We start from the raw sequence: 16,407 nt of genomic DNA, 5'->3' as shown, positions 1-16,407 counted from the left end.
AGTGTAAATGATTATTAATATAGTATTATATACTATACTAAGGAGTGCCCCCACTGACTAGCTGGGGACACACAGCATGGGATTACTAGTTCTTAGAGCCTATGTACCATTCCCTCTTCCCTCACCTGTTTAGAACAGAAAAAGCCTTAATTCTCCTCTACTTATCTCCAAAGAATTTTTTGTGGATTTTATGGTGTGGGAGTGTGGGAAGGAGGAAGCAAGGAATAACCTCCAATGATCTCACATACACACAATATCTTTCCACCACCACCACCACCACCCCCCCAGGATTTAACACCGTGCCTAAGGCACACAGTAGCCATGAAATAAAAGCTTATTAGCTAGACTTGACTTTTCCTTAAACAAGTGGGAAAAAAAAAACTTCACCTAGATATTAATATCAGATTCTCACAAGAAAAAATTGAAATAGATTTAAACAATGTTTCAGAAGAAAACCAAGGTATGGTAACTTGGAGTAGAGGGCTGGGGATCCAGGGAAATAGAAGAAAAGTGAAGAGATAGATAGAAGGATATCAGGATGATTGACGTTCCTATGGTCACTGGGGCATCTCACTACCTAAATGGGCATTCCATTGGTTACTTTATGCAAGTTAGGATGGGTCTGTATTTTATATACTTCCGTAGAAATTATGGTGAGGTAATTTCAGTTTAATATAAGAATGAATGTTCTAATAACTGGAGCTGTCCTAACATGGAATGGGCTTTTCTGTTCTGTAATGAATCATCCATTGCTGATAGTCAATCAACCACCTTTAAGAGATATGTAGAAGGATTCTTTTCCTAAGTAAGAGATTTGTCTAAATTAAAAATTCTTAAATTTTTTTTATTCATGGATCCCTTTGGAGTCTGGTGAAACCTATAGACCACTTCTCAGAATGATGTTTTTAAAATGCATAAAAGCATACATAGGATTATAAAGGAAAACAAACATTCATAAAAATAATAATAAATAAAGATCTCTTTTTCTCCATCCAAATGTATTGACCTCCTTAGCTCTATCCACTAATTCTGTGGGGTTAAGAACTTCTCATTTGGATGATCTCCAAATAAAGGGTATATCTAGGATTCTATAATACATTCCAACTCAGAGATTCTATTGTTCTGGGGGGGGGGGGTAAAAAAGTGAAAATAAAACAAAGGAGCAGAAGAGAGACTGGCAATCAGGACTGAGCTCTGCCACTCATCTGCCACCAATACGCCATCCCATACACATGGGAAGGTCATTTGGTCCCCTTTGCCTACCTTCCCCCATCACCTGCCATTTCACTGGACATCTGAAGTCAAGGACTAGGCAAGATATACTAGCATATCTACTATCTTCTAGAATTCTCAATTTATTTCATTTAGTTTGAGTCCTATCGTCCCCACATCCCTGATAGTTTCTTGAAGGCAAGAAGCAGATCTCGTACTTCTCCAGTATCTCCAAACATCTCTTGTTTGGATATCCTCCTGGGCCTCGAGCACCTAACACAATACTGGCTACCTAGTAGGTTATGGATGAACTCTTAAAGGCTCTCATCAGGAATGAGGACCATGCTGTGCTACCCGACAAAGAAATGATAGGCTCAACTTGCAGGAATAAGTCATACATTTCTGGACGTGGCTAATAATGAGAAATTGGTTTTGCCTGACTATATATGTTATAAGGATTTTGTTTTTCTTTTTTCCCCTAATGGGAAAGAAAACAAATGCATGTTAATTGAAAAATAAAATAAAAAGAGTTCAAATAAAAAATAGAAAAACTTAAGATCTTTGTTCCCCTATATCCCTTATAAATATCATTTATGTCCCTGGCCCATATCCATCATGAGAGTCACAAATAACCTTCCTCCTAAGTGCTGTAGGGAAGACAACTCTAGAGACAAAGTTTCCTCCCTCTCCCCCATTCTAAAAAGAATGCCTGAAAGAGGGGGTACTCAACAGTGAGAGAAGAGGTTGGACTGCCAGCCCCTCTGAAGAAAGGCCCTCCAAGTAGTGGCAGTCACTTTTAGCCAATTTATTGTCTCCTTAGGACAGCTGGATGGCGCCACAGTGACAGAGGGCTGAGCCTGGAGTCACTTTTCTATCTCCCTGAGTTCAAATCCAGCTGCAGACATTTCCTAGCTGTGTGGCCCCAGGCAAGTAACTTCACCCTCTTTGCCTCGGTTTCCTCATTTATGAAGTGATCTGGAGAAGGAAATGGAAAACACTGCAGTATCTTTGCCAAGAAAACCTCCAAGAATTGGACATGACTAAAAAACAACTGACCAGTAACAATAAATCACATCCTTCCCTGAAAATAGTTTGTACGAGAGAAGATTTCTGAAGATCTGAAAGTGAGGTTAGGGAAAAACTATGGAATCCAGAAAGGGCAAAGGAAAGGAGGGGGCCGTTAGTCAAAACCCAACTGAGACAATTTTATAATTGGAGTAGGGGGTGATCAAAGAGGAGTATGGAAAGAGTTCTCCCTGAGAACTCTAGAAAAGGCATTTGTGGGTTTCCATAAGACACTGCCAGAAGTGGCTCAGCAAAACTGAGGAGCGGGTCTTTGGTACTGCCCCCACTTCCCCCCAGCCCCACATCTTCACCACTGCAGGCAGCTGGGACTTTCCACTGATCCCCACTATTGAACCCCACTAACACACTTCTCCACCCCCAATATATGATCCCAAAACAGGTAACCCCTTTGAGCCTGAACTCACTCCCCACAAAAGATCAAACCAGTTGAGAGAAGTCTTATGTTTATTATTAAACAATCCCATTGATGTGACAATGGATGTCAAGGGGTAAATGGGTTCCCACCAACTTCTGGTAATATATTTCCATTTTAAAAGAGGCCTTCTGGAGACAACATGCCTTAACTCTAAATAATATCTCTAGAAGCAGCTTGGTGGCACAATGACTAGAGCACCATCCCTGGAGCCAATTGAAGTTCAAATCTGGCCTCAGTCATTTGACACTCAGCTATATGATCTGGGCAAGTTATTTAATCCCTATTGCCTCACCCACCAAAAAAATGAATAAGAATATAAGGGTAGAATTTGAGAGATACCTCTGTAAACAGGTATGATTCTGAGATTCAAATTCACTCTGGGTGAATTTTATACATTACTCATCCACCATTATCATCTGTCTCTCTCTCTGTGTCTCTGTCTATCTGTGTGTGTGTCGCTCTCTCTCTCTCTCTCTCTCTCTCTGTCTCTCTCTCTCTGTCTGTCTCTCTCTCTATCTCTCTCTCTCTCTCTTTCTCTGTCTCTCTGTCTCTCTCTCTCTCTCTCTATCTCTCTCTCTCTCCCCTCTGTCTTTCTCTCTCTGTCTCTGTCTTGCTGTCTCTGTCCATCTCTCTGTGTCTGTCTCTATTTCTGTGTGTGTGTCTCTGTCTGTCTGTCTCCTCTCCCTCCCCTTCCTTCACTTTCTCTATCCCTATTTCTCTCCCCTTCTTGTCTCTCTCTTTCTCTCTTTCCTTTTCTCTCTGTCTGTCTTTCTCTCTCTCCAGACAAAACTAGTCCCAGTCCCCACAGATGAGAGAACGCACTGCTCTGAATGTAAGCCAAAGTCAGATGGTGATGGATGATGGCTATAACATCCACATCAGCCCTGAGTTGCTCCAACCTCAAGAAGAGAGGCTTTCAAAGTCTAGAAGGTTTGGTGATCTCTAAAACCCATCTCCACATCCATTTGTCCCTATCTCCTGTCAAGATAAGACCTTATTCAGAGGCACTTAGCATTGAGCTGTGTTCAGAGTAGGAACTCAATAATAGCTATTAATAACTATTTGTTGAATGAATTAATGATTTTTTTTTACTTTAGTAATGCTGGAAATTAAAGATGGAAGGGGGACACTTTGTCAGCTCCCCAATACCAATCCTCCAAATTGAAATGGCTCTGCCTGGTCAAATCTTCCAGTCCTTCGCTACCCAGCCAAAGTTCTACTTCCTTCATTAAGCCTCCCACGACCCCAGAGCTCACCAGAACTAGAATTAGGGTGGGGTGGCCCAGGGGGTTTTACATGTTGCCCCAGAGAGTGTGTCGTTCCCTACAGTGGCCACCAAAACCCTTGTTCCCTGGGCTGGTGGACTGGCTCCTAATGCCTCATCCCAAGATTATCTTTCCTCACATAACCTGTGTATCCTCATATAATTGCATTTTGGGTCAGATATCCTCTGTAATCTTCTGCCAGCTCTGAACCCCTTCAACAGATTTTGTCATAAGGGAAAAAAAATTCCTAGTTATATTTTTGTAGCTCACAGTAATCATTCCCTCCTTGAAAAGCAGCTAGCTGCCCTCTATATACATATATACACAATATACATTTTATATGTGTGTATATGTACATACATACACACACATACACATCTTATATACACGTATACATGTATACATATACATCTTATTGTGTGTATGTATGCATATATACACATGCATCTACATTGTATACATGCAAATCTTATTGTGCCTATATACACATCTGTGTATCTATATGCATACATATATCTTATGTGTGCATACATAAATACATACCTACCCATCATATACATACATATACATACCCATTAAATACATACATGCACATCTTACATGTGTACATATATACATGCATGTGGGTACATACGCATTTTGCATGTATGCATACATAAGTGTGTGCATGTGTTCATATGCATTTGTGTGTGTATACACACATATGCATATATATATATATGTGTGCATATTTCTTCCCAATTAAATGTGAACTTCCTGATAGGGACTAAATCTCATACTTTTTTGTAACCCTTTCCACAGCAGACTACATAGTATGCTATATATTCTGCTATAGTAGAAAAACCACTCAATAAAAAAAGGAAATATGCATTTATTAAGTGTCTATCATGTGCCAAGCAATATATATATATATATATATATATTATCTCATTTGATGCTCACAACAGACCTAAGAGATAAGTGTTATATCACCCCCATTTTACAGTTGAGGAAACTGAGGTAACTAGAAGTTAAATGTCTTGCTCAGGGTCACATAGCCAGTAAATATCAGAGGTCAAATTTGAATTCAGGCCTTCCTATCTCTAGATCGAAGGCTTTATCCACTGTACTACCATGACTGCGGCTGGCATGTGTCAGGTAACCTGAATTCTAGCTTGTCTCTGTCACAAACTTAATTTCTCCTTTCTAGGTCTCAGTTTTCCCCTCTAGAAAACCAAAGGGTCCACATAAGATGTTCAAAGCCCCCTCCAGCTCTTACCATTCTAAGTTCACTGAATTTGATCTCATTTTGCATTGACCATAGCAGGTGTTTGGGGAGTAGGGAGAGGAATTATTGGTGAGTTGAAATGAAGGAAACATGAGGCAGAGGCAAAAAATAAAAACAGGGGCCCTGAAGAAAGATACAATCCAAGACTGAATTTTCCTAGAAATTTGCAAATGCATGTAGTTCACCCTTAATTTTCAGATTATGTGTGTGTGTGCACACCCACATGGCATGCAAGGACTCCTAAGCCTGATATCTTTGGAAAGGATCAAGGGGATTCATCCAAACAGCTCCCATTAGACACAAAGAGACCCTGGGTTTCTCAATATGGCCTTTTCTTTAATCAAGCCTTTCCCGACCCCCTGACCTCCAATCCCGCACACACACATTGAAATTAGGGCTGCAGGAAATATTGAGTAATATTTTGATTGAAAAAATGAATGAATGAATGAATGAAAAAGCATTAAGTGCTTTCTTTATTCACAGTCTGTGAAAAGTTGAATCATTCAGATCTCTTATCCATCATCATCCTTGATCTAGGATCTAAAGCATCAACTCCTCTGAATAAATACTGTTCTGACTCTTCATGATTCCATTTGGGGTTTTCTTAGGAAAGATGCTTAAGTGATTTACCATTTCCTTCTTCAGACCATTTTACAGATGAGGAAACTAAGGCAAACAGGGTGAAGGACTTGCAAGATCATAAGTATCTGAGGCTAGGGGCAGCTAGGTGGTACAGTAAATATAGCACCAGCCCTAAAGTCAGGAGAACCGGAGTTCAAATTTGACCTCAGACACTTAACATTTCCTAGTTGTGTGACTCTGGGCAAGTCACTTAATCCCCAATTGCCTGGGGGGGGGGGGGGGGGGTAAGTAGCTGAGGCAGGATTTGAACTCCTCTTTGAGTCTTTATGATTCCAAGTGTGGTGCTCTATGCACTATGACGCAACTAGCTGTCCTTCGAATACATAATTCAATTCAACTCAATTCAACAACTATTTATTCACCATTAGTTAGTATGTAGACGACATGACATGAGAGGGCTGACCTCAAAGCCAGGAAGACCTAGTATCCCTACAGGGCCATGAAAATGAGGAACTATCTTGAGGTTCACATGAGTGTTGATCCTTTCAGACATTGGAGGAAGTAGAGGCAATACCCCTTAGTCTTGCCCTTCAAAGGAGCCTGCAAATCCTCCAACCTTATCACTAGACAGGTCTTCTTCACCAGTGGTATCAAATTCAAATAAAAAGGCCATTAATGTGTCATAGGACCAGATCCTTGCAAGTCTCATAGAATTAGAAAATTATGTACTAATTTTATATTTTATTATAATTTTTATTTATTTTGTTAAATATGTCCCAGTTACATTTTAATCTGATAGGGCAGTTAGGTGACAGTGGATTGAGCAGCTCTGAAGTCAGGAGGATTTAAATTCAAATCTGGCCTCAGATACTTAACATCTCCTAGCTGTATAACCCTGAGCAAGTCACTTAACCCCAATTGCCTCAGCAAAAATAATAATAATAACAAAATAAAAATAAAGACATTTTAATCTGGCTCAGGCCATTTTGGGGGTGATGTGGCCCATAGGCCAAATGTTTGATACCTTACCTCTGTACCATGGGCTCTACCAGCTCATATTTACTAGAATATGGGGGGGAGGGGAGGGAAGGGGAAAGAGAATGAGAAATAAATATATATATACACTCTTGGATTTCCTAAGCTTTCTTACATAGTTAGTAAATTGCCAAATCTGATGGCAGAAATTCCTTTCCTAAGAATTGTTGTCCAGTCCAAGCCAACCATCTTGATTCTTCCCTAATTTTCTCTCCTAAGGCAACAATGGGACTGTGGCCTAATTTTTATGTTTGGTTCACTGAAATTATGGGTATTAAGGAATTAATGGGCTCTCCATCCTTCAAAGAGGGCCTTCTGAAGACAATGGCTTAACCTAAGGCTGACAAGTCAACTCACATCCCCAATAATCATCCTTCACCTTCCTATACTTTAAAGAATTTTCCCTCTAGATCACTGGTTTAGAAGTTAGAGTATTAGTCCTCATATAAGTTTTGCCATCAACTCACTTTTGTTGCCCTAGGCAAGTAACTTCCTCTCTGAACCTTCCTCTTTTTGAAAAAGAAGGGGTTGAAACTGGATGGTCTTCAGGTAAGTTCCTGCTCTGATATTCTATGACTATGCAATTATATGAAAATACAAACACATGTTCCTGTACAACAATTTTTTGGTGTGAAGCTTAAATGGACAAGTGTTTTGTCTACAGCTGCTTCTATTGTGGATTTTTAAATCTCTCTCTCTCTCTCTCTCTCTCTCTCTCTCTCTCTCTCTCTCTCTCTCTCTCTCTAACTAAATCAGCTAGCTCTCCCTCTATCAGCCTCTCTCTACAGAGCCAGGACCTGGACTTGAAAACCTGTTATACAGAAAAATAAATGTGGAATTCCTACAGGGCTGTTGGAATTCTCCCTCCCTACAGGAGAGAGAAAGGGACAACTTAAAGACATAAGTTTCTGCCAGAAACAAAGCCTTAAGAATTCAGATTTGAGTCTTCCATCACCTGCCACTAAGAAAATCAGCATGGGCTGCCTCACTGGACTCGGGCTCACCTGGCTCAAGGCCAGGAGGACAGGCTCTATGGGAGGATGAGTGTGAAGAAAGAAGAGGCCTAGAGTAGGAAAACTGGTGCTCCTAGGTCCTGGCAAAGCTTCCCGTTGGTTCAGTTGTCATGAAGTCGAAAGGGGATGATGACGTGGCCTTCCTTCTTCCCTCCCTCTTTCCCTCTGAGGCTTAACTAGAAACCTCAGCACGAAGCTGCTCAGAAAAGGGGCCTCAGACAGGGGAATGCTGTCTGCTGTCACCATACAATGGCACTTCCCAATTACAGCAGATAATATCTCCCTTAATTGAACGGGGTCCAGATAATGTCATTATACTCTGCAATTCCCAATTTATTTAATATACGTGTACGTGCACATATTTATGCCTCGGTGCTGCCACGAGCTCACTAAACGGTCAGGTTAATAATAAAGCATCTCGACGGGAAGCATCAACCTCGATTTAAGAGGAGGTTTTTACTATCCTTGTGACTCTCGTTTTCGTAGGAGCTAAGAGAAACACAGATAGAAAGAAGATTCCCCTGAGCTGGCCAGCCTTCTGGGGTAGGGGAGGGGTGTGTGTGTGTGTGTGTGTGTGTGTGTGTGTGTGTGTGTACTCCAATGGGAGCCTGGGGGATTTTTTGTAAAAGCAGGTCAGCTTTTATGACTCCCTTTCAGGGAGGCTTTCTCAAGCTGAGGAAGAAAGGTCAGGGGAAGAGGTGAGCTCAGACAGAAGTCCTCAAAGCTTAGGACACCAATGACTGGCAGAGAGAGAAGCTTGTTAGGAATATGGAGCAACAATCAACAAAATCTGTTGAACAAAACTAAGAAGAAAGAGGGGAACAGAGAGACGGGGGGGAGGGATGGAGAGACAAAGAGAGATAGAGAGAAACAGAGAGAGAGAGAGAGAGAGAGAGAGAGAGAGAGAGAGAGAGAGAGAGAAACAGAGAGAGACACAGAGACACAGAAACAGAGACAGAGAAGGTAGGGGAGGAAAAGAGACAGAAAGCTGAAACTATGGAGAGAGAAGGTAAAGATAGAAAGAAGGAAGGGACAGCCAAAGGAAGAGAAAGTATGGCAAGCAGGTAGATAGAAAGGAAGGAAGGAAGGAAGGAAGGAAGGAAGGAAGGAAGGAAGGAAGGAAGGAAGAAAGAAAGGAAGGAAGGAAAGGAGGGAGGGAAGGAAGGTAGGAAGGGAGGAAAAGAAAAATGGAGAGAGGGAGGAATGGAGGGAGGAAGGAAGGAAGGAGGAAGGGAGGGAAGAAGGAAGGAAGGAAGAAAAGAAGGAAAGGAGGGAGGGAGGAGAAGGAGGGAGGGAGGAAAAGAAAAATGGAGGGAGGGAGGAATGGAAGGAAGGAAGGAGGGAGGAAGGGAGGAAGGAAAGGAGGAAGGGAGGAAAGAAGGAATGAAGGAAAGGAGGAATAAAGGGAGGGAGGAATGGAGGAAAGGAGGAATGAAGGGAGGGAGGAAGGGAGGAAGGGAAAATGGAAGGATGGAAAAGAGAGAGGAAGGAAGGGAGAGAAAGAAAGAGAAAGGAAAGGGACAGAAAGAAGGAAAGAAGGAAGGTAGAAAGGAAGGAAAAAGAAGAAAGAGACACAGGGAAAAAAGAGATTGGAAGAAGAGGGAGGCAGGAAAGGAAGAGAAGGGAACAAACATAAATTACAGTGAGAAAGATAAGACACAGATGGGGGAAGAGGAGAAGAAAGAGGGAAAGAGATTAGGGAGAAATGAAAAGAGAGGAAAGACAGCTTATAGTAGAAGCTCCACAAGGGCAGGGACTGTTTCAGTTTTTTATTTTTTGATTTGGTTTGATTTGGTAGATGTTTAGTCTTTGCCTCCCTAGTGCCTCACACAATGCCTGGCACACATTAAGTACTTGGTAAATGTTTGTTGAATTGAATCAAGGAGAGAAATAAGAAGAGAAGAGATATAGGAGGCAGCAAAGGCAACCTATATTCTTGCAAGTGCCAAAGGCAGTGAAATCTCCAAATTAATTTTTGATAGTCTCCTGCTAACTGGGACACAGCTTACTCAGGCTCAGGAAAACAGAGATGTCTCTCTTCCAGGAGACAATTCCCAGGGACATGGGTTTCATTTTGAGGAAGCAGCTCCTCCACCCCCATGCTCCTTGCTATCCCTATACCCAGCTTCTCTCACCTAAGCTCTGTCACACACACACACACACACACACACACACACGCACGCACACGCGCGTGCGATTCTCATCACCCAATCTGAGGAAGTCATTTTCAGACAGCTGGGCTCAATGCCTCATCTCTTTTTCTAGTCGACCTCCAACCACAAATCACCCCACTTGGTCCCTCATCTCCAGATCCCTCCCTGGCTGAGCTATACAGGCAATCAGCACTCTGCAGAGGACAGATCACCCCAAACCTAGCAGCTGGGCCGAGAACCAGAATAACCAGCTGCTAGAGCCACCAGGGACAGCTCCCCACTGGAAAGTTTGGTTATAGGATTGGGGAGAGAGGGAGTGGTGAGGAGATGTCTCTGGGGTGAGTTATAATTAGTGACTGTTGGTTCCCAGCACTGGCTTTCTGGCATATCTGTGGGGGAAGGGGATAAGTCTATCAGCCATAATTACAGAGGCCCACCAGAACTCTCTTCTAGCACCAGCCATGGCAGGTTCCTGAAATCCGCCCATCCCCTCACAACCCAACCTCCTTCAGCTCTTTGTGATCCTAGAGTACTGAGAAGATAACAGCTGGTTCAAAGCAGCCGAGACAAAAAGGTGGAGATTGTACTCCAGGTGAAGAGAGTGGTAGGTTGAGGGCCCTCACCACACCTACCTTTCCAGTCTTTTCCTGCCTCAATGACACCATATGCACAATTCAACAACACCAACTTGCCCACCAACGAGCTCCTCATTGATGGCAGTCTCTAGCAGAGCTAAAGTAGTTTAGACAGCTGGTTAGAGAAAGAGAAGTGGGGGGGGGGGGGAATCGAGCAAGGAGCAGGCTGAAACATCTGGTCCTCATATTCTGGCAGACTTTATGGGTACTCTGAAGCTGGCAGAATATAACCAGAGGGACAGGAAGGAGCCCCTAATAAAGATCACTCCCACCACCCCCAAAAAAATTTCTCCCACTAAGGCATAAAATCCTAATTTTAAGCAATGAATTTATTTTATGTGAGTTAAATTTTGCCTCCCCCTTTTCTACTTCTCTTTGAAAATACAAATGTCTACTAAAATATCATAAATAGAAAGAACTGCTCCCCTCCACTGAAGGGAAAAAAAAAACTCTAAATGCTATGTAATTATATGACCAAGCCATGGAGAAGAAACTCCTGGAGAAAGATCATATGACTAACAAAATGTCTTAAGATATTTGAACTCAAATCTTCTTAACTACAAATTCAACAACAAGCTACTTCTGGAGTTGAGATAATGAACTTCTTTCTCTTCTTTGCAAAGGTGGGGGTTTATGAATATTGCATACACTGCCAGACTAAATTTATATTTTGGTTAATTTTGCTGAACTGTGGTTTTTTCCCTCCTCTATTTTCTTTGTCACAGAGAATAGATTTCTAGAGAAAGGTGGGATATGTTTGAAAATGATGGTGATATAAAAGCAAAAATATATATATTTTAGTGCAAATGACCTAGGGAAGTGGGTGTATATATGTATATAACACATTAAGTCCCTAAGATCTCTGAATGATTTGCATATTCAAACACTTTCCTCTTAGAGCTCAAGGACTGGACCTTTAGAACTAGAAGCTTAGAGATCTTGGATCTAATCTATCCTGTTATTTGACAGAAGAGGGAAATGTATTCTAGTAATTTGCTTGAGATCACACTGCTAGTCAGTAATACAACCTGTACTTGAATTCAATCTACCAACAAGTATTTCCTATGTGCCACACACTATTGAAATCTGTAGCTTAAAGCTCATTATAATGATTCTTCTCATTGGTGGAAAGTAATTACTTTTAATATTGCAATCCTGGATGATAAGGGAGTTGGTCTTGGGAGAAAAGAAATCCTGGTCTATACATATGTTGGTCACTGATAACATTCTAATAAAGAGATAACAACTTGCACACAAAGAAGTAAATAAAGAACAAATACAAATTAAGTACACAAAATATGAAGAGGGATGCTAACAACTGAGTAAATCAAGAATAGCTCCATGTAAGAGGAGGAACTGGCACTGATTTGAGGAAACCTGGGACTCAGGGACATTGAAATTGAAAGAGATGGCAAATGAATAAGAAAAGGACACAGCAGGAAATCTATGCTTGTCCGTGGCTTTGGAAAGTGAGGGAAACCAGAAGATAAACCTGTATCTACTTCACAGTTTTCTGATGGACACTGAGAGAGAGTGAGAGAGAGAGAGAGAGAGAGAGAGAGAGTTCAAACTGCATCAGAAAGAAAACCTTCCCTGAGCCACCTGTAGACAGAAGGATTGATTGTCTAGTGGATTTGACCTAGCTGACCAAAACACCCTTATCACTACATTTTCTCCATGAATTTCTTCCTCATTTCATCCCTCAAAGAAGAAACCACTTCTTGATTACAAACTATCAAAGTCTCTGAATGGATCTCTAAGGTGATTCCCATCAACTACATCCAGGCCTTTAAGTATAAATTTTCTTAGCCTGTGATGGCACCCTCCAGTCATAAAGAAGTAGCTAGTAGTGAAAAAACACTGGGACCAGAAAATTCAGCTACTGGCCCCAATTGTATCACTTACTAAGATCTTGAGAAAGTCACTTTGCCCTCTCTTTGGGTTTCAATTTGCTCACCTGTAAATGTGATAGTTATACTAGATAATATCCATGGTCTCTTTGGATTTTAAATCCTATAATTATAGAATCCTAACCCACACCAGCCTTCCACAGTCACAAGCCCAGGGCTAAAGCTATAATAGATAAGGTGAGCAGGTACATGGAATTAGGGAAATGGGAAGATGTGTAATGAACAACACTTTTCCATATTTTTTTAAAAATGTACACATTTTTGATACTGGAAAATTCCACTATCCATGCTTACCCCACCCCATCCCAGGTATATGTTTTTCCATAAATCCAGTCCTGTGTGTTTGGATAGCCTAGGATTGATTCCTTGGAGCTCTATACCCACTTCATTGTGTCAGCCCAAGCTAAATGTCCTGGAACAAAGGTAAGGGTCAGAAAATGCTTCATGTTAGGCAGTTGGGCTAGATGAAGAGAGGTAAGCTATGAATGCACTTTTGAAAGGATGAAGATTCTACAGATATGAAACTAATATGATTTTCTAAGACCAAGTAGGCAATAAGAGGGTCTGGCTACTTCCTTAGCAGCTCTATTTCTCTCAGTCCCTACAACCACCACCATCATCATCGCTGAGCTGAGGTCACCTGGCCTAAAATGATCTCCAACCCCTGCACCTCCTAACTCCACAAGAAAGACAAGACCCCCCCCCCCAACTATGGCAAGAAACAGGTGTGGTCTGAGGGTCACTGCATCTAAAAAGAGCGATCAGTATGTCTCTAATTTGCAAATCTGTTCCCTGTCAATACTATCTTCCCCCGCCCCCCCCCAAAAAAAAATACTCTCATAGGAAAAAGTGAAGGAAACTGGTGTACATGTTATAGAAATGCACCTATACTGAGGACAAGAAGTCTCTATGGTGAAGGGAAGGGAGTGTATATTGAGAAGAAGGAATCACCCCATGCCTACTGTGAAAAAGGAGTTGTTGGGAGGGTGGTTCAATTTCCTCTGCCTTTTAAGTCCCCTTCCCACTACAGCAACCAAAATCTTATTAAATGTCTTTGATAAGATGGCATACAACCCATCCTCATATATACAGCCCAACCTCAGCAGAAGACTGGAGAAGGTGGGAAAGGAACAATCTAACCCCAAGGCCTGGAGTAGGCACGATCACACAGGACTCCTTACTAAGGAAACCCTATCTTCCCCCACCAGAAGCCCAGACTAGGTTCAGGGGATTCCGGGGAAATGGGGGAAAGAGCGCGCGTACCAGAGCGGAGGTCGGGCTGCGGAGAGAGCGCGGGAGTCAGTCTGTTCAGAAAAGCCCGCAGCTGTCCGGCAGCCCGAGAGCCGGGCCAGGAAGAAAGAGCCCGATAGGAAAAAATGAGGAACAACTGAGGGTTGTCACTGCCCTCCCGAACTGATAGAACTGTCACTGCCCACCCCGGGGAGTTGGCTACACTGCCAGACCAGGCGGCAAAAGAAATTCCCTCCTCCCTTCCCTCCCCTAGTAATGCCCCGTGCCCCCACTTCCAGCAAAAAAGAGAGAGGGTCAGGAACGCCTTCATTCTCATCTGAGAGTACTAACATGGACCCCACCCCTCATCCCCAATTCCCGACCGAAGAGACTGGCAACAACCCCCCCCCCCGACAACGGATTAAAGAAATTTATATAAAACCACTCCCCATCCAGACTGAACAAATTATCTTAGAATCCCCCCAAAAAATCTGGTGGCAGCGACATCCCACATACCCCCATCCCCTCTATACACCAGAATGAGGAAATTGGAATGAACCCCCACCCCCCCAGCCCCGCCGCTAATCCGGACTCAAGTAGCTGGCACGATGCCCCCATCCAGACTGAGGAAATTGGCACGACCTGCCCCCCCCAAGCTGAAAGGAGCTGACATGACCCTCCCCCTTTCCTTCTCAATCCTGATTGAAGAATCTGCCGCCCCTTCACTCCCGGGGGAACCGAGGAAGCCGGCAGTGCCCCCACAGGGAAGGCATTCTCGTTCCAATGCAGCCCCTCCCTCCACCCCTTCACCCCAGCCCCAGCTCACAGGCTCCACGGCCCCATCGCTGCTCCCGCCCCTACCTACCCCATCCAAAACCTCTATCCCCTCCCCCGCGAGCCCCAGTCTCAGCCCACCCCCTCCGGGCTGCCCCGAGCAGCTTGGAGTGAAACAGCGCAAGGGGCTCTGGCTAGAAACCGCTGAGAGGGAACCTCACCAGGGTCCGGCTTCCCTCGCCGCAGCCTGAAGCCTCAAGGAGCAGGCAGTCCAGAGACCGAGGGTACAGTAGTCCATCCGTGCTGATCCCCCTAAACCCCAGCCCTGCGCCAGCTCGCCAGTCCCCCTCCAACCCTGCCCAGCTCCCCGCACCAGCTCGGGCTCCCTCCAGCCGCAACTTACCTTGGGCTGGAGAGGGAGGAAAGCCGCTACCTGGAGCTGGATCCTCCCGAGCTGCCCGCCCTACCCTGGGGCAGAGGCAGAGGCACCCTGGGCTCAGCCCCTGCGGCCAGGCCAACAGTCAGTCCTGGGCACGGAGCCCCGCGGTGGCGGCGGCGCTCGGCTCGGAGCCAGCCGGGACGCAGCGGAGCTGAGCGGGCAGCAGCAGCTCGGCTCGGGGCCGCTGGGCTAGCGGGCGCACAGCATTCAGCTGCCTCAGTGCAGAAGAAAAGGGAGCAAGACCAGAGAGCGCGCGAGAGAAGAGACACGGAGAGAGGGAGGGAGGGAGGGAGCGAGATCCTCCTTTTCTAACAGCGGAGGACCCAAGAGTCCGAGCCGCCGGGAGCAAGTGAAGCCGCCGGGGGGATCCGAGTCCTGAGAAGTCAGCGGGCAGGGAAGGAAACCGAGAGCTAGAGGGAAGAGGGAAGCGAAGCTTCAGGCGGCCGGCAGCGCCGCAGCAACAGCAGGCGGAAAATGCGAGTGAGCTAGCGAGTGATAGAAAGGGGGGCGGGGGGGAGCGCGAGAGCCCGGGAGGGGGGTGGGGAGAGAGGGAGGGAAACAAGAAGGGAGAGAAGGAGAGAGAGAGAGCGAGAGCGAGAGCGCTGCAGCCCGCTCAGCCCCACTGACAACATCTGCCGACCTGCACACACCGCACCCGGGGCGGGAGCAGGGCAAGTTTGCGTTAGAAGTGCGGGCGAGGCGGGCATGCAGCAGGGCTTCCGGGAGCCCTTTTAAGGCTAGACTATCTGGGGGCCTACCTCCCACACACACCTTTAGAAGAGAGAACTCAAAGGGTCCTCACCTTCGGTCCTCCGAAGCTCCCACACCCTCCCTCACCTCCCTGTGTCTTTTAGCCCCATCTTACCCTTCTCTCCTGGAAAACTGCTCATACCTACAAACCTGTACCACTTATGTCACCATAGCCCCCCTGGCCTGTACTGTCATCTCTCCTCAGGTTCATAATAACAGCTTATATTTATGTAGGTAGTGCAGGCGATTTTTTTGTAACCATTGTCTCAATTGAATCTCACAGCTGCAGCAGTCTGTGTGGCGGGGAGAGCAAGGAAAATCCCCATTTCACAGATAAGGAAACAGAGCCCAAGGTTACAAGGCTAGTTATGAGCACAGGTGGCCCTCCAGTCTCCCGACTCCAGGACTCAGTTTGATTTCTTTCCAGGGAATGTTTTCTCCACACTGCCCACCTCTCCTTTCACAACAAAAATGCCTCCAGAACTTGTTCCCCATCTCACCCTATTCCCACACACACTCTTCCCTAACATCTGATAAAAGGAACAATTAAGCACTCAGATAAGACTAGCAAGGGGCCGTGCACTATGCTTTGTGCCAGACCTCAGGAAAACCCACACACTACCACGAAAGCCCTTGGCACC

At 44.6% G+C, this 16,407-nt stretch overlaps 1 protein-coding gene across 4 annotated transcripts in view; it reads right to left on the bottom strand.

Moving 5' to 3' along the window:
- GRM4 (glutamate metabotropic receptor 4) overlaps positions 1–15,514 on the bottom strand; it is a 314,992-nt gene extending 299,478 nt beyond the window's left edge. For all 4 annotated transcript variants that reach the window (XM_031965046.1, XM_031965049.1, XM_031965048.1 and 1 more), the window contains exon 1: positions 14,981–15,514. The gene's annotated coding sequence lies outside the window, so the exon portion shown is untranslated. The remainder of the gene's footprint in view (positions 1–14,980) is intronic.
- Between the last annotated feature and the right edge of the window lie 893 nt (positions 15,515–16,407).

The sequence above is a fragment of the Sarcophilus harrisii genome, chromosome 4, assembly GCF_902635505.1.
Source record: "Sarcophilus harrisii chromosome 4, mSarHar1.11, whole genome shotgun sequence".
Taxonomy (NCBI): domain Eukaryota; kingdom Metazoa; phylum Chordata; class Mammalia; order Dasyuromorphia; family Dasyuridae; genus Sarcophilus; species Sarcophilus harrisii.
The sequence above is the reverse complement of the archived record's forward strand: the minus strand, read 5'-3'. Positions and strand labels throughout refer to the sequence as shown.